This window comes from Acipenser ruthenus, chromosome 17 (assembly GCF_902713425.1).
Source record: "Acipenser ruthenus chromosome 17, fAciRut3.2 maternal haplotype, whole genome shotgun sequence".
Classification (NCBI taxonomy): domain Eukaryota; kingdom Metazoa; phylum Chordata; class Actinopteri; order Acipenseriformes; family Acipenseridae; genus Acipenser; species Acipenser ruthenus.
This window is the reverse complement of record NC_081205.1, coordinates 7,225,434-7,253,402: the sequence shown is the minus strand read 5'-3', so window position 1 is coordinate 7,253,402 and position 27,969 is coordinate 7,225,434. Positions and strand designations below refer to the sequence as shown.

At 37.2% G+C, this 27,969-nt stretch overlaps 1 pseudogene; it reads left to right on the top strand.

The window, feature by feature from the left end:
- The window catches only part of LOC117423616 (dynein axonemal heavy chain 9-like), a 93,460-nt pseudogene that overhangs the window by 42,503 nt on the left and 22,988 nt on the right, over positions 1–27,969 (top strand).

Below are 27,969 nucleotides of genomic sequence, written 5' to 3'. Positions count from 1 at the left end.
CATATATCATGTTTTTAAAATAAAAATACAAGTTTCCTTCAAAACTGGACATTTGAGACGTTTGAGTATATAGTGAATGGAAGATGGCAGTGTCTCCTGAAGAAATCAGCAATAGCGTGAGTAACCTGGGGAACAAATGATTGATGAAGTAGCTTTTCAAGTTATCATTTCCTGCCCATTAGGAAAACCACATGCTGTGCATTTAGCCTGTGGTAGTAATATGCTTCAGTTTGATTGCTGCCTCCCAACGATTGCCTAGTGTGCTCCGCTGACGTCAGCACCTTTCATGTTCATTGTGGGGTTGTTGTATTATTCCCACGTCCTTTTCAGTAATAAGTTAAAACAATCCCAGTTGTATCCATTTATTAGTGAGTACGGTCTCTAAGCCATGCATGAGGGTCTGAATAAACATCTGGAAGAGCAGATTAAGCTCCTATTGAAATCCAGTCAACACCCAGGAGACTGACGTGACATAAATAGAAATACAATTGCTGACTTTAATGATTTTGTAGCTCATTGTTAAACTGAAAAAAAGGGCGGAAATTGATACAAGCTCAGCAGATTTTATTTTTTATTAAATGTTTTTTTCCTGTATGTATTTTACACTGGTTCATACTACTGTAGAAAATAAATAGGCAACAAGTTCACCTATTTACAAAATACATTCATGATCTGAATACAAAATCTTTTAAAAAATAATTGCTGCTAGTTTGATCCGATTCTGGGGGGGGGGGGGGGGGGAATGTGTGTAAGAGGGGGAAAACATATAAGGTGGTTTTGAGCATATTTATTTTCTGCAGTAATACCCCAAGTTTAGTTTGTGATGCTATTCCATTTAGTTTTTCTTCTGCCTTCCTGTTACTCACTATGCTAATATTTTTGGTGTAGGATGGAATGTACAGTTCAGTAAGCACGACTGTTTTTTTTGTTACTGATAAACAGTTCTGATGTTTTATTTCTGGTGCTGTTTCCTACAGTTTTTTAAACATATGATGCTTGAGCTATCAATTTCAGGCAAATGCGTTGGTGTTTCCCCCAAGAATGTTATTTTTGAATAAATTAAGAACTTTTACATAGTTTTTGTAACTTTTTTTTTTTTTAAGAAATCAGAATATTTAGAAGATTATTTTTTTTTCTTTTTTTTTAAAATCACAAGAATCCATTTGGCAGCTCACCAGAATACCTAAGCAGTACATCTCAAGTACAGTAAGGCTTTTATTACTACTAGTTTTAAATGGCCAGTCTGACTTTCTCATGCTTGAAAAGGCCACTGATCCCCACCCCCCTCTCTTCCTTCCCTGACAGGTGGACGACCTGAAAGCCAAACTGGCTGCCCAGGAAGTGGCGCTGAAACAGAAGAATGAAGACGCTGACAAGCTGATCCAGGTGGTTGGGGTGGAGACTGAGAAAGTGAGCAAGGAGAAGGCTGTCGCCGATGAGGACGAGCAGAAGGTAGCTCTAATCGCTAAGGAAGTCACCAAGAAACGGAAGGATTGTAAAGAAGATTTAGCCAAGGCAGAGCCAGCACTACTTGCAGCCCAGGATGCTCTGAATACTCTTAACAAGGTACGGCGTTTGTGTGGCAGGACTTAAAAGATTTTTTTTTTTTATATCATCTACATTTTCAGAATAAGCCATATATTTTCTTTACTTTCTGACCATTATTTACACTTTTCCACCACTTCATTTTGGAAATTAGGTTCTTCACAAAGTTATATTTTTTTGTTTGTGTGAGCTTTGTGCTGTGTGCTCACTCAACTTGTCCAGAGAATGCTTTACTAACATTTCTCACTGAGAATGAACGTGCTTGCAGAGGGAGGGAAGAACAGTAATTGGGACAGCACAGTGCTCATCAAGAATGTTGTTTAGAATGGGGTTAATGGCAGAGGAAATACAACTCATGTCAGGCCTCTTGCTAACCCATGTTGTTCCTGACTGCTAGTGTAGTAACATGTACATTATAGTTTTTCTACTTTTAAGAAAAAACAAACAATTTTTGTACTGAAGCAAAAGCTAGCTGCCTGTGTTTTATTTAGTTCACACATAGCCTGCGCTGTAGCAGTAACCCAGTTAAAAGACGAAAAGAGGTAAAGAGGGTTTGGAAAGAAAAAATAGAATCAAGGAAGATAAAGCAATACTGGGCTCAACACCTTGGTACCAGCATGCTTTCCAGTCCCCTCATACCTCTTCACGATAGTTTAAAGCTAATGTAAGTAGGAACAGAAACTAAAAATACAGCTCATGAAAAAGTAGTTCATATCTCCCCACTCCAGACTGCCTTTGGTAAAAACTCTGTGGTATTTCTGAAAATCCTATATTAAGGCATACTGAAATTAATTTTGCCGACATTTAAGGGAACTGAATACTATACTGTACATCAGTATTACATTATGTTTATTATTATTATTTATTTCTTAGCAGACGCCCTTATCCAGGGCGACTTACAATCGTAAGCAAATACATTTCATTTACATTTACTGGGCTTCGTTGTTTTAAAAAATGGTGGTAATATTGCTTCAGTTTTAATGGTCTCCTAATTAAAAAAAAAAACTAAAAGTAGGTTCAGTTCCATTTTAGTTTAATTAAAATATAAAGTTAAATCAAGACCATTCAGATTTCTGGTTAAGAGCTCAGCATCTATTGTTGTGTTGAACATTTTTAGGGAATTGCATTAGAAAACAAATGAGTTACCCTTTGCCTGCGCTGGATAGTATGCCAAAATAAGTACAGTATTTTTAGTACCTTTGGTAACCTTTTCTAGACTACTATTAAAAAAAAAAACCTACAAGACTCTTAACAAGAGAACAGACTAAATTCTTTAAAGAACTTCCAGCTGAGTGAATAGGACCTTGTCACTTGCATGTTCTAGAAAAATGTGAACATAATTATTGTAATGCAATATAGAAGAAGAAGAATATCTTGCCATGTAATATTGTTTGCATGCAATTTAACCTTCCGTCGGCAGCAATAATTGAGCTCACTCGGAAGGAGGGAAGGGGTGCAAATGCACCCCACATACATAAACGCAGGTAACCTATTATTTAAGGCAAAATAACACAAAACTGGTAAATATATATTTTCAATATTGTACTGTATCAGGTAATAAGCAGGATACTGTAAAGAATGCAGTTATCAAATAACAGTGCTGGAAACTAATGTATTTTACAACGCCCATAGATACAATTATAATCATTGAGGAGTGAGGCCACAGAGGTGATTTAAATGTTGTATAACCTTTAAAAAGTCATGATGACTGAAACAGAAAATGATACAAAGTGAATCTGAACAACAAGAAGATTGCATTAGATGAGAAGATAGCTCTAATATTCCACATGCATACCAAGTACTGTAACTCTTCTTCTATAAAGATTGTGTTTAATCCTCTGCCTTTCTGTAGCAGTTCTTAAGCATACTAGGGCCTGTGGAGACTTAGCATGTTTTTTATTCTCTCTGTGATGTAAATGAAAGCCACAAAATCAGCAAAAATCACTGGCTAGTTGTCTTGAACTTGTCAGGATTAAAAGCAGCTGACATTTTTATTGTCATACTGCTGTTCTGAGGCAGTTTAGTGCCCTGCATGAGGGGAAACTAATCTTCCTATCTACTTTGTGGAAGTTAATTGCCATTGATTGGTACTGAATTGGAAGCGTGAGGTAGACAGCTTTTTTTTTGTTTTAAAATCAACACGTTATGAATGGATGTATTGGATGCCTGCCGATTTCTTTTTAAAGTCGAGTTTTCTGCATACCCCTACTTATGACCTGTGAAAGTAACCACAGCATTCTTTTGATGTAATTGGATAGCATAACACTACACATTTAGCATGTTTATTTAAAACTGGTTAAAGGTCTATATAATATTGTTACACTTTTACTGTAAAATAAACAGGTACCATTGTTCAAATAGGCTGGAAAAGTGCATAAGAGGGTTCAACTATTCACAGTTAAGAAGCCTTCTGAGGACTCTCATGCTACGACAGAGTTTCATTGCATGTGATGAGACACCTTATTTAAAATTCAGAATGTAGCTCCAGGCTTCAAAGATACCTCTACAGACTTACTGCATTAGTGTCTATGCGTACAAAGAAAACCCATTCATTTCATTGTAACAACATTTATCCCCTCCTTTTTTTCAGAACAACTTGACAGAGCTAAAGTCTTTTGGCTTGCCAGTCTTGGCTGTCACTAATGTCACAGCCGCCGTCATGGTGCTCCTGGCAACTGGGGGAAAAGTTTCCAAAGACTGAAGCTGGAAAGCGGCAAAGGTCATGATGACCAAAGTAGACAGCTTCTTGGATGCCCTGGTCAAGTTCAACAAGGAGAATGTCCATGATAACTGTCTGAAAGCTCTCCAGCCTTATCTCAAGGACCCTGAATTTAATCCTGAATTGATGTCATCAAAGTCCCTTGCAGCCGCTGGTCTGTGTTCCTGGGTTATTAATGTTGTGAGGTTCTATGAAGTGCATTGTGAAGTGGAGCCCAAACGCCAGGCCCTGAATAAAGCCAACGCAGCTAGCTGCTGCCCAGGACAAACTGTCCACTATCAAATCCAATTTTTTTTTTTTTTTAAAGGAACATAATTTCTGGTACTTCATCAGGTTTAAAATAGATTTTTATCTTTTACAGGTAGTGTTACACTGCCTGACACTGTCATACAGTCTTGCGCTAAGTTAACTATGGCTTGGTTTACATAGAAAAAAAAAAAAAAAAGTCTCACCTTTTTGTCACTGTATTCAGGGAGAGAAATGATCCTTCAAAATTCAAATGGCCTAATTAATATTAAACTCTGTGAGGGTGTATTTAAATGTTTCTGTCTGTGTTCCAGTTTGGCGTTGCGCAACTACTGATATTGTGCAGCTTTCTTAAACTGGGTTTACACAACGTTTTTAGGTTGTGTTAAAAAAAAAATGCAACCAAAAAAATCAAATAAATGGTTAATGATATAAAACAATATCCAATCATAATATTTAGTAGACTACTTTTAGACTACATTTTCAAAATACTGGTAGTAAATCTACACTAGGCTATTAATGTTCTTAATAATAATAATAATAATAATAATAATAATACATACATACCTGAATCCAAATTCCGCTAGGACAGTGCAAGGCTATTGCTAGTGGAATGTTATATTTTTGTTATTGTGGAGCCAGTATACCGGTAGCCCACACAAGTTTAACACATTTCTCAAATCTTGAATAAATGGTGTCACCATATAACAAAAAAAAAAAAAAAAAACATACTAAACAAAGAGGTCTCTAAACCCTTTGTATGCTTATTGTTTTTCTATTTGGTCAAAAAAACTTGTCAGGGCTACTTTCAGTAGATCTTTGTTGTTAATAAAGAATTGCTTAGTACTGCTTGCAGTTATAGTAGAAAGTTGGGTGATAGTGTGAGGGTTTTGGAGTTTCTGAAGTGCATGTAAACCAAGTGTTGGAGTTTGTGTTAGAATTGAGGTTGCTCCATTGCAATGTTTTCATGTTTGTCATTGCATGCTGTGCAAGTTAAACTAGTCATGTGATTATACAGCTTTAAAGTGCAGTCCTCCATTTTATCACTAGGTGTTGTAATACTGTTCTCAACTGAAAGGTCACTAGGAAAAATGTCAGCTGGTGTATACGACTGGGGTGTACCACCACTGTACAAAGACGTGGGAATGAATTTCAAACTGGGGGTGCTGAAAATGAAAGGGAGGGGGAAGGCACCTTCCTTTTTAAATGCCTCTATAGGAATACCGACACCAATTAAAATGTAATCCTAGGATTAGTGTTAAAAGACAAATGTATTAGAATAATTAAAATAAATGATTTCTATTCTTTGTTCACTTCAACCATATTTTCATGGTAAATCTTGTTAAGAACAGCTCTTAGTGTAAGGTACTGCAAGCCGTTGAAATGTAGTTGGAGATGGATATGATTACTTTGCCTTGATAATGTTTTAAAAAACATCAACTTGAGGAGGTTATTCTTCTTATTTTTTTCTTTTATGTATTTCGGGGCTCAGGGAAGGAGCTCGATCTTCCTGTTGGTCCATAAACAAGCATAACTCAAGCAGTGTTGATGAGAGTTTTGAGAAAGCTTCATGTCTGCCTTAATGGGACCACTGTCTCAGTGGTTGAGGGACCAGTTAAGCCTCCATGCCCATTCAATTCGTAGCTCTCTCTCATTATTTTTATTACTTTTATTACTATGATTTGAAGATCCTTAAAATTCTAATGAGTTTGGATCAAGTTTTTAAAGCCTATGCCTTGATTTATCTTGCAATGAAGCCAATTAAAATGTTGGAGGAGATGCAGCAAAAATGAACATTTTAATTACTAGAAATTGGAACGAGGTGCTGTTTGAACTGTGGATTACTGTAGTACATTTATCCACTGAGCCCTGTTTTCAGGTTTTTCTTCAGTGACCACTTTTGAATAATTCGCATTTATCTCAAACCATGTAATCTTCTTTCTTCTTAGAACTTACTTTTTTTCCCAATGAAGTCACAATTCTTTCACTTATTACAGATCACGTATAAAAAATAAAATATATATTATCTTAATGTACTGTAATTCCATGTAGAAAAAACGTGACAACAGTTGTAGTACAATCTTAAATATAATTGTAATAAACCAGTTTTTGTGATTTCTAATAAGTTAAAACGTTGTGTGTAGCTTGTCTCTTACCATAAGTGACTCTGCACAATTTAAGGAGCCAGAACTACAGTATACAGGATGCGATGACATTTCTTATACAGTAAGAGATACCCTACACACAACTTATTAACTTAGGCCTTGTCACATATGTTCTAAATTTGTAGCAGGATAGTTATTGATTCATTACAGTTTGTAAAACAATTCTTGCTTTCTAGGTTGGAGGACTAGCATCAGAACATTTGGAAATTAAAAAAAAAACAGGAGAGTACATTATGTGGAGATGTTTTGCTGATCACAGCGTGTGTGTCCTAGTTAAGATATTTCACCAAGAAGTACATTAATGGATGGCTCTTGGATGCCATATCTCAATCAGCTGAAGTTAAGTCTTGTATGTTCTGAATGTTCAGTCAACCATACTAACTAGATATAATGGGGGCTAGTATTGAGTTACACAGTGGCAGATCTAAATGCCACCACTATTAAAATATTTACCAAACCTGGCAAAGGCAAAATACATTTAATTATTCAAACAGTGGTGTTTTTTAGAAACCCTTTGTATGTAATCCTTTTTTTTCAAAATGCAACCACAATTTTCAAACATAACTGCAAAACAGTTAGCGTAACTTGCAGAAATCATTGTAGAAATCTTTCAAAAAGTAGTTTATGTTAATGCCAAATTCAATACATAATGCAACGCTTCATTTGTTTAGCAGTTAAAGTTTTACAGTTGGCTAAGTTTTTAAATTTGCATTTAATTTCCAGTGTTTTGGAACTGAAAGGACATTGCTAATTTCCCTGCGTTTTCAGAAAGCTAAAACAGACGACTCGGCACTACTTTCAAATCAGAATGCTGGAATGTTAACCTTTTAGTTTTGTTGAACTTTTGAAAACCACCAACTAATGATATAAATGCTGAAACGATTTGTAAAAAAAAAAAAAAATAATAAGTAAGCCGCAAAAGGTAAACCAATTTCAATTGTAATCATACCATGGCTATTTATTATTATTTATTTCTTAGCAGACACCCTTATCCAGGACGACTTACAATTGTTACAAGATATCTCTTATTCAGTGTTTTAAAACAGATATTTTTCAGATTAGTTTTTGGGGGTTTGTTTTATTACCTCAATGTGAAAATATGCATCAAATCTGTTGAAAAACAAGTTATTTTGAGGAAAAAATAAATTAAAAAAATCATCATAACATTGACTAATGCTGTACTGTAGTGGGAAAATCCATAATGATATAGAGAGTGGATGTTTTCCTAATTTACTTTCAGTTTTACAAATGGCCCACATCATACGGGAGCAACAAAAATAATATTTAAGCAAAAAGTAGTTTCATCAAAACCGGGAGCAGAGCGATTGCTGAGCCAATGTAACTAGTTGTACGTAACTTTCTGTTTCAATTGTGTGTTAAAACTTAAATAAGCAGGACATCACTGGGAAAGCAGGAAAGGCTGGGTATACACCAGTACTGTACAGCAGCAGCATTTTAGTGCTGAGCTGTTTTTGTGGTGGCAGCCGGTAGTCCACAAGAGATTCATCTACCCCTGGCATGTCGCTAATTAAACACACAGATGCATACGCCTGTAGTTATTTACTAAATGTCCTTCAATTATGTAAAAGTAGCATTACCATACCATTTGTAGGTTATAGGAGGCTGTGTGGTCCAGTGGTTAAAGAAAAGGGCTTGTAACCAGGAGGTCCCCGGTTCAAATCCCATCTCAGCCACTGACTCATTGTGTGACCCTGAGCAAGTCACTTAACCTCCTTGTGCTCCGTCTTTCGGGTGAGACGCTGTTGTAAGTGACTCTGCAGCTGATGCATAGTTCACACACCCTGGTCTCTGTAAGTCGCCTTGGATAAAGGCGTCTGCTAAATAAACAAATAATAATAATAATAATTTGTCTTTAGGTACCGATTCCAGTCACTCCTGAATTAGACCCCTTGACGATGCTTACTGATGATGCAGATGTTGCAGCCTGGCAAAATGAGGGTCTCCCTGTAGATAGAATGTCTACAGAGCATACCACCATCCTCGCCAACTGTGAACGCTGGCCTTTAATGATGGACCCACTGCTGCAGGGTATCAAATGGATCAAAACCAAGTATGGGGAAAATCTCAGTCATCCGGATTGGCCAGCAAGGGTAAATACAGTACCTAGTTCATTTGTGTCATAGACTAAGGACTACAAATAGTGTAGTATTCATTTTTTTTTATGTCCATGGCAGAAATCTCAGTTGCATATGTCTAGTGGTCATTTCTAAAACCACAACACTTCAATAATTCAGGTTTCAGGAGGTTTATCAGATGCAGCTCCTGTAAAAAAAACCAAAAAACATTAGTTAGTAACCCTGGTAAATAAGCAGAAACAACAATCCAGATTTATACAAAACATACATACAGTAATCAGAATTAAACAAGAAAATACATTATATATCGATAAAATGTAGGTGGTATTTCTGTAAAAGTAAATATCCTTGTATTGGCTAATACCCAATCTTTTCTTCTCCAAACCTCCCATCAAGTCACACATATAGTTATCACATTATTAATAAACCATATTCTTTTCATAGCCTCCTGCCCAATCCAATTAATGGCACTGTGGGAACTAACAAGAATATTCTACTTTGTTATGTAAAAAATACATAACACCTGAAATATTTCGTTAGGAAATTTAGGATTGTGAGAACTGCATGTTTTGTTTTGGCCTGAAAATTGCCTATGCTCCTGGGGTTTTTTTTGTTTTTTTTTTAAACACACATTAAATCCATGCATGGTTTACATCCTACATATATTCGTGAATTGCTGGCTCTCGGAAGGAAAAAGCAGAGTTTTTTTTAATTTGTTTATTCTTTTAAATCAATTTTAGTCATGCATTAAGATTCAGCATGACTTGCACATCTTCAGAGATTTATGCAGTTACTTTTAATAATGGATGCATACCTTGGGGACTGCATCCAAGACAAACAGGAAAATGCATTAGAAATGAATGCAATGATCTCTTGGCATTCTGATTTTTCAAGAGCTATCAATGGAGAGAGCGCTGTCAGACGGGAAAGTGGTTTTGATTGAAAACTTGGAAGAGTCGGTCGATCCAGTTTTGGGGCCGCTGTTGGGTCATGAAACAATCAAGAAGGGCAGGTAAGTAATTTCCAAAACCTTTTCTGTTTGAGCGATATTAACCCTCCTAAATCTGTTGCGTTTTATCGTCAGACGCCGCACCATCAAGCTATTGCTGACTTGCTTTTCTTGTAAAAGGTGGGTTTTCTAGGTTAATAAAAAACACACATAAAGTAAAAGGGAAATCAAGACAAATATTATTCTACCCAATGCTACTCTGGCAAAGCCTCCCAAACTAATGGAAATATTAAATACTACAGTATTTTTTAATATAGCTTGCACTTTGTGTATAACACACATGTCACATGGATTACATCTCTTATATAACATGCACCCCCAGTTCCTTATAAAAACACTATGTAGAATACTCTTAGTATACTGTACACCTTTGTATAGAGTGTAACATGCAACTTGGTATGTACCACGCAGAAATTCAAGAACATGCAGTTGTTATATCATTTAATTACATTATTAGTTATTTCATTTCTAATAGTTGACGAGACTCGGAAGGATACTGTTCCTGACCCTCTTTATTTTCTCTCACATTCAGGTATATGAAGATTGGTGATAAGGAATGAGAGTACAACCCCGGTTTCTGCCTCATTTTACACACCAAACTGGCAAACCCCCACTACCAGCCCGAGCTGCAGGCCCAGTGCAGCCTTATCAACTTCACCGTCACCAGAGTCCTGGAGGACCAGCTGCTGGCCACTGTGGTCAGCATGGAAAGACCCGATATGGAGGAGCTCAAGGCAAGTTTCAAATATGCACACATCCCTATATGGATTTCCTTTAAGAACTAGAGATAAATAACTTGCCAGTGAAGTGTTGACAGTAGGGAGCAAAAGTTAGCTCCTTGTTCCTGACTCCGTCATTTTATAAATGGAATTACTCTACCAAAAAGTCAGACACAAAACCTTGTGAGTAATTTGAAAATATAAGGAAAGGTAAGGGGTGCTTTTTAAATGAAACATGTAAAGTTAATTGTTTTCTGTAAGGGATTTTGACAAAACCAATGCTCTCTTTTCACAAAACTTTTAACTGCTTTAGAAAAGCTGTATTAGTTCATTCTCATTTTTAAAGTATTAATTTAATTCTGTTTAGAGCAACTCTTTTAGTTCAAACAGCTGTTTTTTCTGATTTCCCCCCCCCACCCCCCCCCCCCACACTGAAGAATATTGTTTGATACTGGACCTTACTTTCACATCTAAAAGTCTTTTCAGAACTACAACATATAGTTCCTAGATAAAAAAAATAAATAAAAAAAAAGTATTTCCTGTAACTTTGAGATGATGGCTTGAAATAAGTGGCAAGATATGTAATTACATAGATAACTGCACCATAGAGGTGGCTGCAATGGTTAATGACGTATCTGCAATATGTACACCCTCACGCACCCAATGAGCACACACATTTACAATTACTCTTCTGTTCTGAAAGCTCTAGATATGACAGAGATTAAATCTTGCAGAGGGGCTTTGTAAAAGACCATTTACCACAAATAATTCAAAATAAATAGCCTGTTTTTTTTTTTTTTTACGTTTGGAAAAATAACAATGCCTTTTTCAAGTTGTCTATCATATCACATCATTTCCATTGAGCTTGTTAGGCATTCGTTTTATTTATTGCGACAGATTTAGCAAAGCTGCATTTCATTATCTTAACAACCAAGGGATTATTAATTCAGGTTATCTATCTCTGCTGTGTATCCTTCTCTCCTGGGGGCTCAGAAATAATTTAGTACAGAACAACTTTGCTACTCGTATTTGCCAGTGGCTCTTTGGTTCAGAGATTTGTTTGCTGATAGTTTGAAATTTCAATCTATGCAGGTCAGAGAGATTTAACAATGAAAATCCATTTTTCTATTCTTATCTAGCCAGCCTTTAAATAAATCATGTTGGCTGATTTCATCTGAGGATAAATCTGCATTCATAATGCCCTGCGATTGTGTGAATTCCTGTTTGGTGTCAGTGTCCCCTGTATTTTTAAATTCAATATTCTGTATTGTAATAACGGAATGTGGTCTAATTAGAGTCTCGGTAGGAGGAAAGAATCATTCTGTGCAATTGTTTTATCTTTCTAACCTAATGTTATCTTTTAGGCTGGAGAGATGTTAGGATGACAACAAGCATAAGGAGTACCTTCTATAAAACAGTGCCTTTGTAATTTTATAATTGATATGTGCATGACGCCTTTTATGGTCAACGCAAAAACCGAAATTGTGAAATCCCAAAGTCTTTTCAGAAAAGTTTCTGTAGGGCATTCTTTCATTTTAGAAATGGTATAGCATCTTCATTTTCAGATATTTCACTTGTTCACAGTGAAATATGTTAAATAGATATTTATATTTGAAAAATAAGACATCTAGATTGGTCATATTTAACAAAACCTCCACAATTGTCAATTGAAATCATATTAGTAAAATCCTATTTTGTTATTCATGTAGCGCCAGCATAACTATTGAATATCATGTGACTCTTATGAGTAATCTTTCTGCCAGCAGCCGTCCAATTGCTGTGTCTCCTATATGTGCTTCCCATAATTCCTTACAACAGGTTTCATATGAAAAATATACTTTACCCATGCAGTGAATCTCTCTCGGAATTTAAGACTGAAATAATTCATATCACTCAAATCAACATAAGGTTTAATTTAACTTAATGAACACTTGTTGATTGTTATTTATTTGTTTACAATACAATCAGGTGATCGTTTACTTTACAGTAATGCAAAGCCTACACAGACGGTGTGCTGTTGTTTCCAAGCTGAATATTGATTTTACTGCGATGATAGACATATCCTCTTTTAATTCCAATCACCATTTGCAGCAGGTGATTCATTGATTCATTTCTGGCCTAGTTTTTTAAATGCACAGTAAGCTATTACTAACGCACTATCCCAGTATAATGTTAGATTTGGATTATTTGTTTATTTAGCAGACGCCTTTATCCAAGGAGACTTACAGAGACTAGGGTGTGTGAACTATGCATCAGCTGCAGAGTCACTTACAACTACGTCTCACCCGAAAGACGGAGCACAAGGAGGTTAAGTGACTTGCTGAAGGTAACGCAGTGAGTGAGCCGGGATTTGAACCGGGGACCTCCTGGTTACAAGCCCTTTTCTTTAACCACCGGACCACACAGCCTCCTATGTATGGCTAGACAGTGCATCCTGACAATGAACCTACCTGGGTTCTCTATGCGTTTCCTTTGCCAAATGATTTTCATTGGAAGTGGCCTTACAATGACAATGCAATGTTTTTTTGTTTTTGTTTTTTCATTAAGGGGTAATGGTAGTACAATCCAATGGCAGCTGCACTGGTGTTGAATGATATCCGAGCCAGTATGCGACTGTATGTGTTCCAAATCGATTGTGTTGCCATTGCTATTTAAAGCTATGGTCTGCTAATGGGACTGCTAGGAATTCTTCAAGATCATCATTTGCCAGTATAAGAACTCTACAGATATCAGACAGTAAAAACAAACTTTCATAGTTGCGGCATCTTTTTCTTAATTTATTTTTTATAATATGTTACTTTATTACAGCATCAGTGCTGCACGTCATGAATATTTAATTGAGATTTGTTTACTCAAATATTGCACCAATTGTTGAATAGATGACTGATCAGATGGGAAGTCAATCATTTCACATGTTGGTAATTTTTTTTTTTGGCATTAGAAACATTATGGTATCACATCTGTATTTCTGCTTTACAGTCCAACCTCACAAAGCAAAAGAATGGCTTCAAGATCACTTTGAAAACTTTGGAAGACAACCTGCTTTCCTGTCTTTCTTCTGCCTCTGGGAACTTCCTGGGAGACACAGCGCTTGGGGGGGGGGGGGGGGGGGGTGTTCTGCTTTGTAGCTCTGATACAGCACTAATGAGGTAAGGAAGTGATAACTAAGGTTTTAAAATCCATTCCTTACCTCTTATTAGCGCTAGCAATAATATTTCTGCTCCCCATGAGCTTAACCCACACTCAAAGTAAGGCATTTGGGTTCTGAGAAAGGGAGCAAGCCTTTTATTCTTTCTAAATAAAAAAATATATATATCTGGGATTGTGTTTACCAAGAGCTGCTGCTAAAACACTGGGGTTGTTTAAGAAACAATTAGATACTGCCCTGCAGTTATGAGTGTGCTAGCAAGGGACAGGTCTCAATAGACAGAACAGCCTCTTCTCGCTCCCAATATGTCTTATTTTCTTATGTCGCCCATGTAGTTGATTTATGTGTTGGAAAGGTGAACCTATTCATTTTTGTTGGATCTGTAACACCTGTTGCTGGCTGCAGCCTCTGTAGGAATTTCAAGGAACTCAAATGAGAACACATTTACTTTCTTTGTCTCCTGGCAAGCGGACTGACTATCTCAATTCCTCAGAGAGATGTCCTGCCTAGTAGCCTAGTTTAAGTCTCGCTACTGAAGGTGAAGGTGTTGTGCAGGAGGAAGTTACCAGGAAACCGAACTGAAGAAGAAAGCTGTTCTGTTGGCTTTCAGAATATTATAGTCTCATGTTGTATTTTAAAAAAAGTAAGTAGCTTCAAGTTTCAATGTATTATTTTATTATTTTACTGTCTCCTTACAATCATTCGGTATAGCTCTCAGATTTCAAATACTGTTTTTTTTTATTGTTCAGGTGTTTAAACCTGAGTTCATATGAAGAGCTGTGCTTCAGTTCTTGTTCCCTGCCATAGATATATGTAACATAGGCTAGACCAGCCATGTCTTTTTTTATGGCAATGCACTGCTGGGCACTAAGGTGCTGGTGCTTACCTTTTGGCTGAACTAGCCTACATTTCATGTATCTCTGGCATGTAACTAAAACTAAACAGCAGCCCTGTACTCGTAACCAAAGCACCAGAAAGAAAATAAAAATACAGTATTTGAGTAATAGCAATAAGAATCACGCAGAATAGTTTAAAACACCATAACAAGTAAGGGAACAGTACAATAAATATAGAAAATGTTATTTGAAACTAAATTTCAGATTCAGTTTTGTTTATTAAACTGAAGATTGGGGGAATTGGAGGTAGGGAACAGATCAAGCAGGTCAATGTTGCTGAAGTATGAAAGACGATGTACACTAAAGCCTGTAAAGGTGGTGGTCGGAGATAGAAGACAGGGTTTAAAGGGAGTGCAGGAGTGCAGTTACCACTTGGGTTCCTCCTGCAATTACTTTTGAATTTAAAGTAATTGGGTTCTGATTTTTTGGTATACATTGTTGATGATGAACCAAGGCAGATCCTGAAATGCCAAGATTGAATTAGATTTATGTTTTGATTTAATCTAAGGACTTGCTGAAAAGATCCTTCGACGTCAATCACTGTATTTTGTAATGAAGACTGTTCGGTCAGCCGTGCTACTGAAAGGGACACCCCCCCCCCCCCCCCCCCACCAACCTTTGCTTTCTATTGACCAGTTTGTTCCTTTGCAAAATCCACAAGTTACATTTTTATTAAAAGTATCTGTGTCGGGCAAAGCTTTTATCTCAGAATGCATTGCATCAATGGCTCTTGGAAGACTTAATTTGTGTTGAGAAGAGAGAGGATGGCTGGAACATGTAATCGATAACCTTTCAGAGTGATAGACTGGACAGGGGGAGGGGGGTAAACATTTACTGGAGTGTATTACTTATTACTTGCAAGCAGTACAGTGATGAAACTGAATCAGGTTGGCATGTTGGCACAAATCCAAAGTATTATAGAAAAAGGTCAATACCGGGAAATATATCTGAAAAGATGGATACCACAAATTGCATCCATTAATCATTGATCTTTTTTTATGCATGTAGGAGTGTGTTTGAAAAATAGCAACACATGTGATATGCAGCTCACACATTTGTTTAAATGTGTGTCCCGTAAATCATGGCTGCATCTCCTAGCTGCTGGTCAGTTCCAACTACGATGATCAAGAATACACAAAGTAATATTTTACATGGAACAGCCTCAAAAGTGCAGAGACTACAGGCCATTCTGGATCTGTAGATTTCCAATCCAACTTTTCTGAAGGCCTTAATTATTGAGGCATGGTCACGTATCTCTCCTGAGCATCTTGCAGCCTTGCGGCCTGTACCTCATCGACAGTGTTATGGCAGGTGTTTTGGTTTAATCCCTAAATGTGTGTCTATAGACGTGTGTGTGTGTGTGTGTGTGTGTGATTCTCACATTTTAATTGCTTAGTGAGATGTATGCAAAACATGTAGTACAAGACACAATTTTGGATCTCCTAAATTAACTAACTAACTTACTTGTTCTCCACAGTAAGATATTGATGACAAAAAAAAAAAAAACATGTCTGGTACTTGTTAAAGAACACTTTCTTGTGCTGTTTCCTTCCAAGTGAAGGAGGTCAACGTGACAGAAGTGAAAATCGATGAGGCGAGAGAACACTACAGGCCTGCAGCCGCCAGAGCGTCTTTATTGTACTTCATAATGACTGATCTCAATAAAATCCATTCCATGTACCAGTTCTCTTTGAAGGTACCCTTATTAAAGGCCTACCGCTTTACTAAAAAAAAAAAGCCCCCGGTGGATTTCTCTTTGGCAGATATACTACTTTAATAAGTCATTCGATTCTGTTTTGATGGTGCGTCTAACCATTTTCATGTACTGTGGGTTTGTTTTATTAGTTTAATTGTTTCTAATTTATTTATTTGTATTACATGAGAAGGTCTTGTATATTGATAGCAAGGATCCCCTGAGGTTTTACTGAGAGGATCCTTGCACTAAAAGGAGTTATGTGAACCAGCAATGTACAGTTTAGATCATTACAAAACTGTCGACATGTTCAATAAGAATATTCCATTGTGTGACCTTTGTTACACAAAAGCAATTACAAACCCATGGTGAAAGTACAATTCACAAGACAATTTAAAGTTACATTTAAAATGTTTACCTTTCTTTATCAGTTGTGCACAATTGCCTGGTGGTTTTATGAAACTCATTACAGTTGACATAAGATTTTAAACTAGGCCTGTAAAGGGCTAGCAAACAAGCCCACTGGTTTTTATTTGGAAATAAAGCCATTGAACAAGGCTCAAAAGCCTGTGTTTGTCCTTTTTACATCCTCTTCATAGTCTGAATTTTGTCTTGTTTTTGTTTTTAACTTCGCTGCTGGTTCTCAATTGCTTTTACTTCAATTTATAAAAGTGGCTGAGTGTATTCCTGTTCACATGTGTGCAGCTGTTAGATATGGACTTTCAAGCGCTGTCTGTGTGGCTTCCTAAGATCAAAGCATCATCTGTTGATATTTTGTAAACATATGTTGACCTAGTTCGCCATAACCCCGAACTGCGTCTCAACCCAATTCAGTTGGCGTCTCTCCTGCCTGCGTAGCAATACAGTCAGTTTCACAGAGTTATTTTGATTTAGGAGAATTAAAAATGATGATACTACCTCCCCTTTTTTTATAAGAAAAGAAAACAGGATAAACTGTACAATATTATCATTATAAAAAACTAAATCTGAGAACCATACAGACAGCAACACATTATTGAGACACCTTTCCTAAAGTTTGCTGTATGGTTCTGTTGTGCAAATTACCCAATGTTATAATCACTCTCTTTGTATGTACTTATGTTTACATAATATATAAAGCCATTTTTCACAATTTTTCTGTGTCTCTGACTACACCAGTGTTTCTCAAAGTGGAGGTGAGGACCCCATTATAGATAACAGAAAGGTTTCAAGGGGGTTGAGTGACGACCACAAGCAGACCCACTATCTATAATTACTACCAAGCAATACAGCTGGAATTTTATAGAAAATAGTTTGTTTTATTATTCATGTTAATACAATAAAATATGAATTTGTACCCAATGAAAAGGGAGCCCCAGCTAAAAAAAGTTCTAGAACCACTGACCTTCAGAAGGGACAGAAGGGAAGAGAAGTTCTTTAAAGCAGGCTCTGTTGTTTCTCTCGTTCTCCAGGTGTTTGGCGTGGCTGTGCTGAAAGCCCCTTCAGATGACACTCTCAAGCAGCGTGTATCAAACCTCATCGATAGCATCACCTTTTCTGTCTTCCAATATACAACACGAGGGCTGTTTGAATATGATAAACTGACTTACACAGCACAGCTTACCTTCCAGGTAAATTCTGAAATCATACCAATTACTTGCCAACCACAAAGTTTAATTTCCAGTAGAGGTGATGATGTGATCTATAGTATAACTACAGTTTAGTGGGGTTTCACTTTTACTGTGGAGTTGAGGGACCCCACAACCTACTAAAACCACCCATGATAAAGAACTGGCATTTGAGATAAGTGGGCATACAGCGCTATCTTCTGGTAATTGAACTTCATGAATATACAGAATATGTTCCAGACGTGACTGGTGCAATGCTACTGTATTTCAGTGTTTTTTTTGGTTTTTTTAATTCAACACTGCTATTTAGTATTCAGCGAATTATATTATAAGTGTGTATATACTAAAATGGTAATATGAGCAGCATTTTGTTGTTTTAAAACGAGTTTGTGGTTTTGATAAACTCGGTTGTTATTAAAGCAGTAATTACTGTTTTCAATACCATCGTGATTGTTTGAGTTGAGTAATATCTTCCAGGATAATTACATGAACTGAATCTGAAGTGAATCATCAAGATATTGCTTCAAGAACTATTTGATAAGATATCCTTTTTGTCAAGTAAATTAATGTCTTCCATATAATGGTACGACCCTGCACTAAGTAAACCTTATTTAGAGAGAACATGCCCCACACCAGGGTGATGCCAAATCCAGTCGGGTAGACTGGTCCTTTATAAATTGGCCAGGCACAGGCAGTGTATATTTCTGTGTAATCCACAACCTGTTATCCTGATCAACATACTGCATTTTCTGCTTGGTTTGTTTGAATTAACATTGTAAATAAGCAGCATACAGGAGACCGGGGTTATTGTATATAACCCCTGTAATAATACTCTTTTTGATGTACTTTGTAATACAGATATTGCTTATGAACAAAGAAATAAACGCAGTTGAACTGGACTTCCTTCTGAGATATCCAGCCCAATCTGGTCTCTCCAGTCCAGTTGATTTCCTCTCGGTCCAGTCCTGGGGTGGAATCAAGGTAAAGCTTATTACATTGCATAGTGTTGTTGTTTGAGGTAGAGCAAAATATGAGAGAGACATCCAGTAAAAGGATCTATTGACCTAAATGGTATCTGATCTAGAATGCCAACACTGTTTAAATCATTAGACAAAAAGACACAAAAAACACCTGCAGGCACTGCTACAGTTTAAAACACAAATATTTAGTTTAATTAAATAGAAACCAAAGGGTCCCAACAGGGTGTCAGAGACTTCTGTAGGACTAAAGGTTCACGCCCAATGAACCCAGACACCAGATAATGCAATGTTCTCATGTTCACTGCTGTAATTTGCTTGGGGTTATTTCAGTAATACTACTACTTTCACATCATTTCCAATGCTTGAACACTATGTATGACTATACAGCAAAAGGGGGGATTCTGAGGGAACACATTTACAAGTGTGTTTAACATGGCTGCTATTGCTGTATGCTCCGTAGCTATAAATACTGGTTTTTCGCAATCAAAAATATGTCTACCTCTTAAATTGCGATTCCTGTTTTCTTTCCCTATAGTCCCCATGGTCATGAAACTGATCTTGCATGTTGTGAGAGTTAATAGAGCTTGGGGTCACTGCTTGATGCAGAAAGACAGCATCTGCAATAACAGTAAGGACTTGCGTAACTGTACAACCCCTCTTATCTGTCCCTGAGGGCTGTCAACCCCCAAATCAATTAAAGTCAAGAGCACTGAATGATTTGTGAAAGTGCATTACATCCCATCAACTCATTCATGAGTTACTGTGTTCCTTGAAGGGGTGGACATTTACAACAATAGCACTGTAACACTAATTTGACCTACACACTGTAACATATAGAGAAGGGAGGGAAAGAAAGCTCCTAGACCCTCTGTGAGCAGCACATCTCTCTATTTAAAAGTATTTGAAAACCCATTTTATCATGCTATTCAATGCACATTATAATTCTGAAGCATAATATTGCAGAGCTACTTAGCTGCTGCACTTGTCAAAACAAAGTGTTCTGCCTTGTCTCCATGCAAAGTCTGCTCACATCTGGGAACTTTTTTTTTTTTTTTTTTTTTTACCTCCCTCGCCATTTGTAGTCATACATAAACAAGGATAATTAAACACATCTTAGAGCTATATAGTTTAAGTGTCATTCCTTTCTGTTTATTATTTATCGAGATGCCACCTTGGGAATAAAGTTGATTGGATGGTGAAGCATCCTCTGGTTCTTCTTATTTAATTAAACAAGCTTCTTTGGAATGGATTTAAGTTCACAAGGGTTTTAATGCTCCACGCTGTTATTCAGCGTTACATTATGAAACACAGTTACTCGCTTTTCTGATTTAAATTCTTTGCTTCCACAAAAATGTGTTGAAATACATTATTCAGAAAACCATGATTTCCGTTACATGAGAGTAGGTGTTAAAACTTCATGCTGATATTGGACTCAGCTCTCGCCAAGATAAGTACCAACTAAGACATAGCTTATTTTACTGTAAACTAATGAGATCCATCTGCGTTTCCTTCTATCTGATGATGTAGATATCCTTCTTCCTGGTGTTGATGGCTGAAGTGTAATGCTGGCTCCAGGGATCAGCCTATTTTGCATCCCTGGGATCAACCACAGTGTGGCCTCCCTAGCGCATCAGCATGACAACTGTCTATACTGAGCTGAGTAGGGTACTTCTCTGGGGTCTTCAAGTGGGCACCTTTCATCCTTGGTGTTTCGTACGCCTCATCTACAGCATCCTCCCATGGCACTGTTAACTCTACCGTCTAGACTTTACAGGAATAGTTTGTACTTTCTCCTTCCTTTTTTTAACTCCAAACCTCTCGCTTCCATATGCGTAGATGGTATCATCAAATTTATCCAGCTTCTTTTCGACTGTTCCACCTAACCTTTCCAATGCAAAACAGAAATCTGTGTTTACTGTGTCCCACGCTGTTTTCTCAGAAGCCATTTAACTCCAGGCTTGTGCCCGTTGAGGTTCTTTTCTCTCTTACACTAGTTCATCTGACCGGGTTCACAAGGATCATTAGGTTCATCACTAGTTGTGTTTATGCAAGTCCTTCTCTCATCTATGACAGGGGTGCTATCCTGCTAACTGTGGTTTGCTTCCTGTCGCTGGATTTCATTAGACTGCCTTGACTGACTTCGTAAGAAGTACTGATCAATGTGAGGCCCTTGTCCCTTCTCCCTCAAGTATTTCATTCTCCCTTGATGAATCTTCAAACCCCTAACCGTTGTCACTTTGCTCCAGCCACAGACATAAACCTGGAGCTCCATGTCTTTGCTAACTACAGATCTTGAGCTAGTCCTTTGCAAAGTACTCATATCCGTTTCCTTTCCTAAGTCGTTAACAAGACAATAAACCTCAAGTCTGAGTTGTGGAACACATATTTTGATCAATGTGTGGAATAGTTTACATTACCTCAAAAATAATGAGAACGCGAACGCAGATTCTGCCACCCACAGCTAAAAACACAATCATATTTAACATTTCTCTGTTTCATAAAAAAGCAAGTATATTAAACTTTCTATAAAGCATTTCCTTTGACCATTAACTGTAAAATACCTTTTTATCTGGCATTCAATTACACCATTCTCAAATTTTTTTTGTACCTGGGAATTTATTCCTGTCAAATCATCTGCTTAAAACATAGATTGTGTTCTTTAATATTTCCTAAATGCCTTTGATAACCCTGGGGAAATACATAGCAAATTGTATTTTGAAATGAGTTAATACGCGGTGGTTATAAAACCATTTTACTTAAAATAAAAAAATTAAGGAGTCTAGACTGTTTGATAAGTACTGTGAAAAAAGCCTCTTCAGTCAATGGCCAAGACAAAAGGTTGAACTGGGTAATCGGAAGCCCTGTGCAGACCGTGTTAAATGCAGGATAACTTTAACATCTGACATAACAGCATATGGTCCTGGTTCTTGCAGTACAAATTTCATTCTTTCGCAATGGGTTGGTCAGGCCTATAAGAAGATATTAAAGCATATGAACATGTTTGATGCAATATATCAGATTGTAGCTACATTTCTGTGTATTTACATACACACAGCATATGTTTGGAATTTACATTTGTTTGTCTTTTGTGTTTCATTGTCACAAAAAATAGAGGTATCACGCTATAATTGTCGCTGTTATTCCTGAAAAAAGAAAAATCCTTGACCCTGTCCTTTTTTTATTTTGGCAAGGGTTACGGTAAACGTCTAAAGGGCCATGCTAATATTTCATATAGCACACATCATAAGACTGTACCAGTAATTACACGTGCATTACATTAAAAAGGGTGCTTACATTTAATTTGTAAGATTTTAGAATAGTATTACAGAAACATTTCAATTTTACTTGCCCAATCGTGGCTAACCGGATTTACAGCAGATGTAACTGGAGTCTGTGTCGTCTCTTTTCATTGTTAACATCCTGACAACGTTTTACACTTATAACTTTAAAGTCTGCTTCAAAGCTCTTTTCAAAATGGCCGCTCTAGTGCACTGATAGTGTTAGGATTATTCCCCACATTGTCAAACAGGTAACACAGCAATAACAACCCATGATGTGGTACGGAACAGAAAAACCAGAGCACTTGTTTTGTTTTTTTAATCGCTCTTCCTGCAGTGATTTAGAGAACCGATCTCAAACCCCAGTGCACTCGAGCGGCCTTTTTGAAAAGAGATTTGAAACAGACTTTAAAGTTATACGTGTAAAAAGTTGTCAGGATGTTAACAATGACAATTACGGGTCCATTATTTAAACAGTTGTAGCACCACGTGGGGATGTATAACGCTATATTTTTTCAGAACCCTGCTTACTCTTTAAGCTTTCATGATCTCTTAGGTGGATTGTCGAGGGTTTATAGTTGATAGATGAGTTGAGGTAAATCACTGAAACGATTTAGGCAGCGTTGATTTGAGGCTGTGGGAGATCTGGAATATTAATAATATTATTCTTGTGGCAAGCAGTACTTATATCAAGGGCAAATAAGGTTAAAAGCAATAAACACTGTTTGTTTGGCTGCAGCTGCATGTTGAAATGATCCACTTTCAGGCTGGAAAAAAAACATGCAGTCCTTAATTAAAACCTTTTAATTCATTTAGTGCACATGGCTATGTGAAGAAAAAAATATTGCATTTGCATAATCCTATTCAGATAGGGTTCTCTCTATGAACTGTGATTATGCAATGGATTTACCAGGCACCATTTTCTACTTACTTAATATTCAAGGATTTCTAAGGCATTAAATGGATACATATTGCTTTGTTGTCTGACGTTTAATAACGGTGGTAAACCTGTTTGTATATTTACCTTCAGTTTCATCCTGAACTTTAGCACTAGTTTATAAATAGCTTTCTCTCATAAACAAGTAGCAGATGACTTAATTCGGTCGAAAAAAACTAAACATAAACAGCTCGCAGCACAAACATTATAATGTGAATGCAATTAGTCATGCTAATTAAGTATAAACAAACATAATAGGACATGTAGCAATTACATTTCTTCTGCTTAATTAATATTAACAAAAATGAGATGGAGAAGTGACAGGACAAATTTATCTTCAACAGGCACTGTATAGTTGATGCAGTTAATTTGTTCAAACCTCACACTAATACAACTATGACTGATACATTTTTTAAAGAAAACTTACTTGGATAATTATCTTGGCTCTGGCAGATTTTAGTTTTCCATTTTATCTTGACTTTCAACATTTGGTGTGGTGCAAAATCTAGAATTATGCCCATATGCCTACTTTTTATAATTCAAAACGGGACATTTTTGGTTTCAGTAAAAGACAATTTGTCATGCTTTAGAAATTACCTAATCACTATGGGGAATTTACCACATACCACTCCACATACCACTCTTTCTGTTACAAAAATAACACAAATCCCAACAAATGCCTTTTGTTTTTCTAATGGCACATAATAACAGATGTATAAGTTTAAGCAGGTAAAAGGTATTTAAATATAATTGATTAATGTTTTTATTAAAAAGATATATTAAAATGCATGGATTTGTTCATAAAACACTAGTGTGGGTTTTACCGACCTTCTAATATACAGTATGATTTCAGGCCTTTGCATCTAATTAATTGCATTACGGGTAAAGGGCAATTTTATTATTCATAAGTAGCTTCAAATTACATTTTCATGTTTTTTTTTTCCATTCCGTGTGACTATTGCAGTTACTCAAACATTGCAGTTATTTCCATTTCTGATATGTTTTAACCTTTGCTAACCAGCATAGCAATTACAGTATGTGGGCTCTGTAGTGGTTAGTTGATAATAATAATGAACATTTAAATATTGTGGTTAGCACACAGTAATCAGGTTCAGAAATCCTGCCGTAAAACAAAGGATAAAGTGCTTTGACCAAATCTTGGGAGCGGCTCTTGAGTTACAGTCCAGTAGCTAGCTTTTACCATCTAATGAATTAAGCATCCTATTGTACTGCTGTCAATACACAGTAGCAGTATATAATACAATGTCATTGAATGGCACTAGCTAATACAACTATACAGAAACTGTGTTGATCTTACCTATGTTACTTATGGTTTTGGTGGCAACTAGAGCTGGAGAGATCCTCTTGAATTCAGTACCTTATCACAGATTACGTACTGTCACCAGGCCCACAGACAGCAATTCTGGACCCCAGGGCAGAACAGTCAATGGCCCCCTAGAAAGGGACTCAAATGGATTTAAATATAAACAATAACAAGTAGTTGTCATGCCGTCAAAAACCTATAAGATTCAAACACATGCTCCCTTGAGAAAGATATGTACAACATATCGAAACGTTGGGCAGTATATATAGCAATAGAGGTAGAGAGATTCTTTGTCTCAGCTACTTTTATACATTTCTTTATTCATATTTGTCATTCTTGTGCTAAACTATGTGAATCCTGGTTTCAATTATACAGAGGATACTACATGCATCTGTCTTTCTCTTTTACTTAATACAATAGGTCAACTTCAGATTAATGCAAAAATGATTCTGTTCAATCAAAGCTTACCTATATTGTACACAGAGCAATGAGTATGTATAAATATAATCAAACCTAAAAGAACCACAGCAGCCAAGTGGGGGATTTTAATATGTGTTCAGAATCAGCATACACACATTTCTCCTAATCATCACCAATTAATATGCGGATATGAAACAACGCTGAATACATTGAAAAATAATTCTAGTTGAATTGTTTGTCATTGATTTGGTTTGGTCACACGCTGAGGAGCTGGAGTTGTGTTTTTTTCTGTCACCAAGTTGCTGAAGTGTGTAAAACCAGTAGATGCAACTCAAAAAAACCCAGTTATTTATTCTACTCTTTCCTAAGGCTGTCAGCATTTTTTTTAGATGTGTTGTTACAATATTTAATTTGTGACTGACAGAGCTCATCTTCCAACAGAATCTTTTTAGGTTGGTTGTCAGACATTTATACTGCAGTTTTATAGTTTGGCAGAAGTTTTTGTTTTGAATCCTTCTACATCTTCCATCTTAATCAGATTGTGATACAGGCCACCTCACACCAGGACATTTCTGATTGGCATCAGTGGCCATATAAAAGGATATTGAAAACAGATCAGAACTTCACAGAAAGGGACAACTAGTTTAGTATATTTTTAGGATAGTTTCCAGAACATTATTTATGTTTTTATGTATTGTTTAAAGCACTACCACATTCAATATTATTTATGTTGGTTGATGGAGTAGGGCTAGGATATAACTAGGCAGCATTTGAAATTGAAACTTTCTCTGTCAGAAAGGTTGCTACGGTAACCCATCTTGACACATTATTAAAATACTCTTCATGGTTTCCCTTCACAGGGATTCTGTGGAAGAGAAACTGGGAAGCACGTACGTGGTGGGCAGATCTATGGACTTTTCAACCTTGTTTGAAGAATCTGGGGCAGCTACGCAGATGTTTGTCATTCTTTCTCCTGGTGTTGACCGACTTAAGGATGTTGAGAAACAAGGTAATGTCACCAGTCCTTTGGAGAACAGGCACAAAGCACTCAATTCTCAGCCGTTACTTGCTGGTATATAATTCATAGAACTATTTACTATTTGCCTATTGCCGCACTGTTTTGAAAACCGCAACAAATATTTGCTGGCCCTTAGAACGCAGTATTTTTTAGCATACATTCATATCAAAACATGGACTGGGGTGAAGTATTCTGACAAGTGGACTGCTAGCCATTAACATTTTTATATTGTTTTTGAGTGTTGTCTGTGATGAAATCGATTTATACTAGCTTGATTAACAAATTTCACTTCCAATTAACTGCTGAAGGGCATCTCATTAAGATATCAGTTTGTTTAAGATACCAAGAGTAAGTCTGACTTGACCACTAGGCTTTCTTGTAATTCCAGTTGTTTACTTTATGTGTCTGTTTTGAAATAATACTATCACCTGAGAGTTAGCAAATTGGTTATCTATGCCACTGGGACAAATGCAGCAAGGTCAGCTCATACATTTAAGCGTTTATTTGTTTATTTATTTATTTATTTATTTATTTATTTGCTTCTGTTTGAGTCATCCTGTTTTCAGATAAATAGTCTGAACACTAGAACAAGCATTATTTGATACAGATTTGCAACAGGCAACTTATATTGTCAAGCATTTCACATACATTACTTTTTTATGATTAAAGAGTAGGTAGTTTTGAAACTGTATTTTCTTACTCCTTTTTACTGTCTCAAGTTTGTGTGAAGGTGCTTTCACACGAGTTTAAGTGTGACTCTTCAGTTCTAGTTGTCTGCCATAGATAGGCTGCTGTAGGTTATGGGTGTGTAAATAAATGAAGAAACAGGCCTGCATTTTGCAATAATGATTACCAGTACCTGGACGGATACACGCAGCGCTGAATATTCTCAACAATAGTATCATAGTGCAGGATTGTTTCTTTAAAATACTATTCACAATGACTCCTCAGTGGTGTGTAATGCACGAATGGTTGTTAGCGACCCAGCTGGTGACGTGAGGTTAAAAGCTCTGTAACTGCTTGTACAAGGCACCTGGCTTGTGCCCAGCCTCTGCCCTGTTACACATGTATTAATAGCTGCTGCTTCTTTCAGGCAGGAAACTGGGTTATACCTTTGATACAGAAACCAAAGCAGGGAGAATGGATGAGATGGGAGAGTGTGGAACAACGCAAGATTGGCTGGCAAGACCTATGGTCAATGGAACAGAGCAGGATCAGTTTTCTCATCAGGTCAACATATGATGTTCTCCCATCACCACAGAACCTAAACCTCTGGGTAGGAGAGGATCCCTCATGTCCTTTGTGTTCAACACCTGCAACATTAAGGCACATTTTGACAGGATGTAAGGTGGCTCTTAGCCAAGGACGGTTTACTTGGCGCCATGACCAGGTGCTGCGATGTTTGGCCTTAGCATTGGAAGACAAGCATAACATGACCAATAAGTTGCCACCAGTTCAATCAAAATATTACAAACAAAAGACAGCATTCCTCCGCCCAGGAGAGCAACCACCAAGAAAAGGTGTTAAAACCAATCCTCGCCCAGGACAACTGGAAGCTGCTAGAGACTGGAAAATGCTGGCAGATGTTGGTCAATGGCTTATTTTTCCACCACTAACCTTCGACCAGATATTGTCTTGTGGTCTGGATCAGCACACCTTGTTTACCTGGTAGAGTTAACAGTGCCATGGGAGGATGCTGTAGATGAGGCGTATGAGAGGAAGAAACTGTGGTATGCTCAACTAGCCACTGAAGCGGAACAGCAAGGATGGAGAGTCCAGGTTTATCCAGTGGAAGTGGGTTGTCGAGGATTTGTGGTACACTCTACAACCCGGTTTCTCAGAGACGTCGGATTCAGTGGCCAAGAGTTGTGTCGCACAGTAAAGAACTTATCTGAAGCAGCAGAGAGGAGCAGCAACTGGCTGTGGTTGAGATGGAAAGATTCTGGCTGGAGATCTCAAGCACAATAGAAAGAAAGAAACGCTGATGTACAGGTAAGTAAGCTGGGCTGAGTTGAGTGGGGGACGGAGGGGGGTGATGCTGGGACGCCAGAATCACCGTCGAGCCCTCTTGAGGTGTCGTGGGCTAGTCGACGAAACACTGAGGATGGAAGGTGCCCACTTGAAGACCCCAGAGATGTACCCTACTTAGCTCAGTCCAGACGGTTGTCA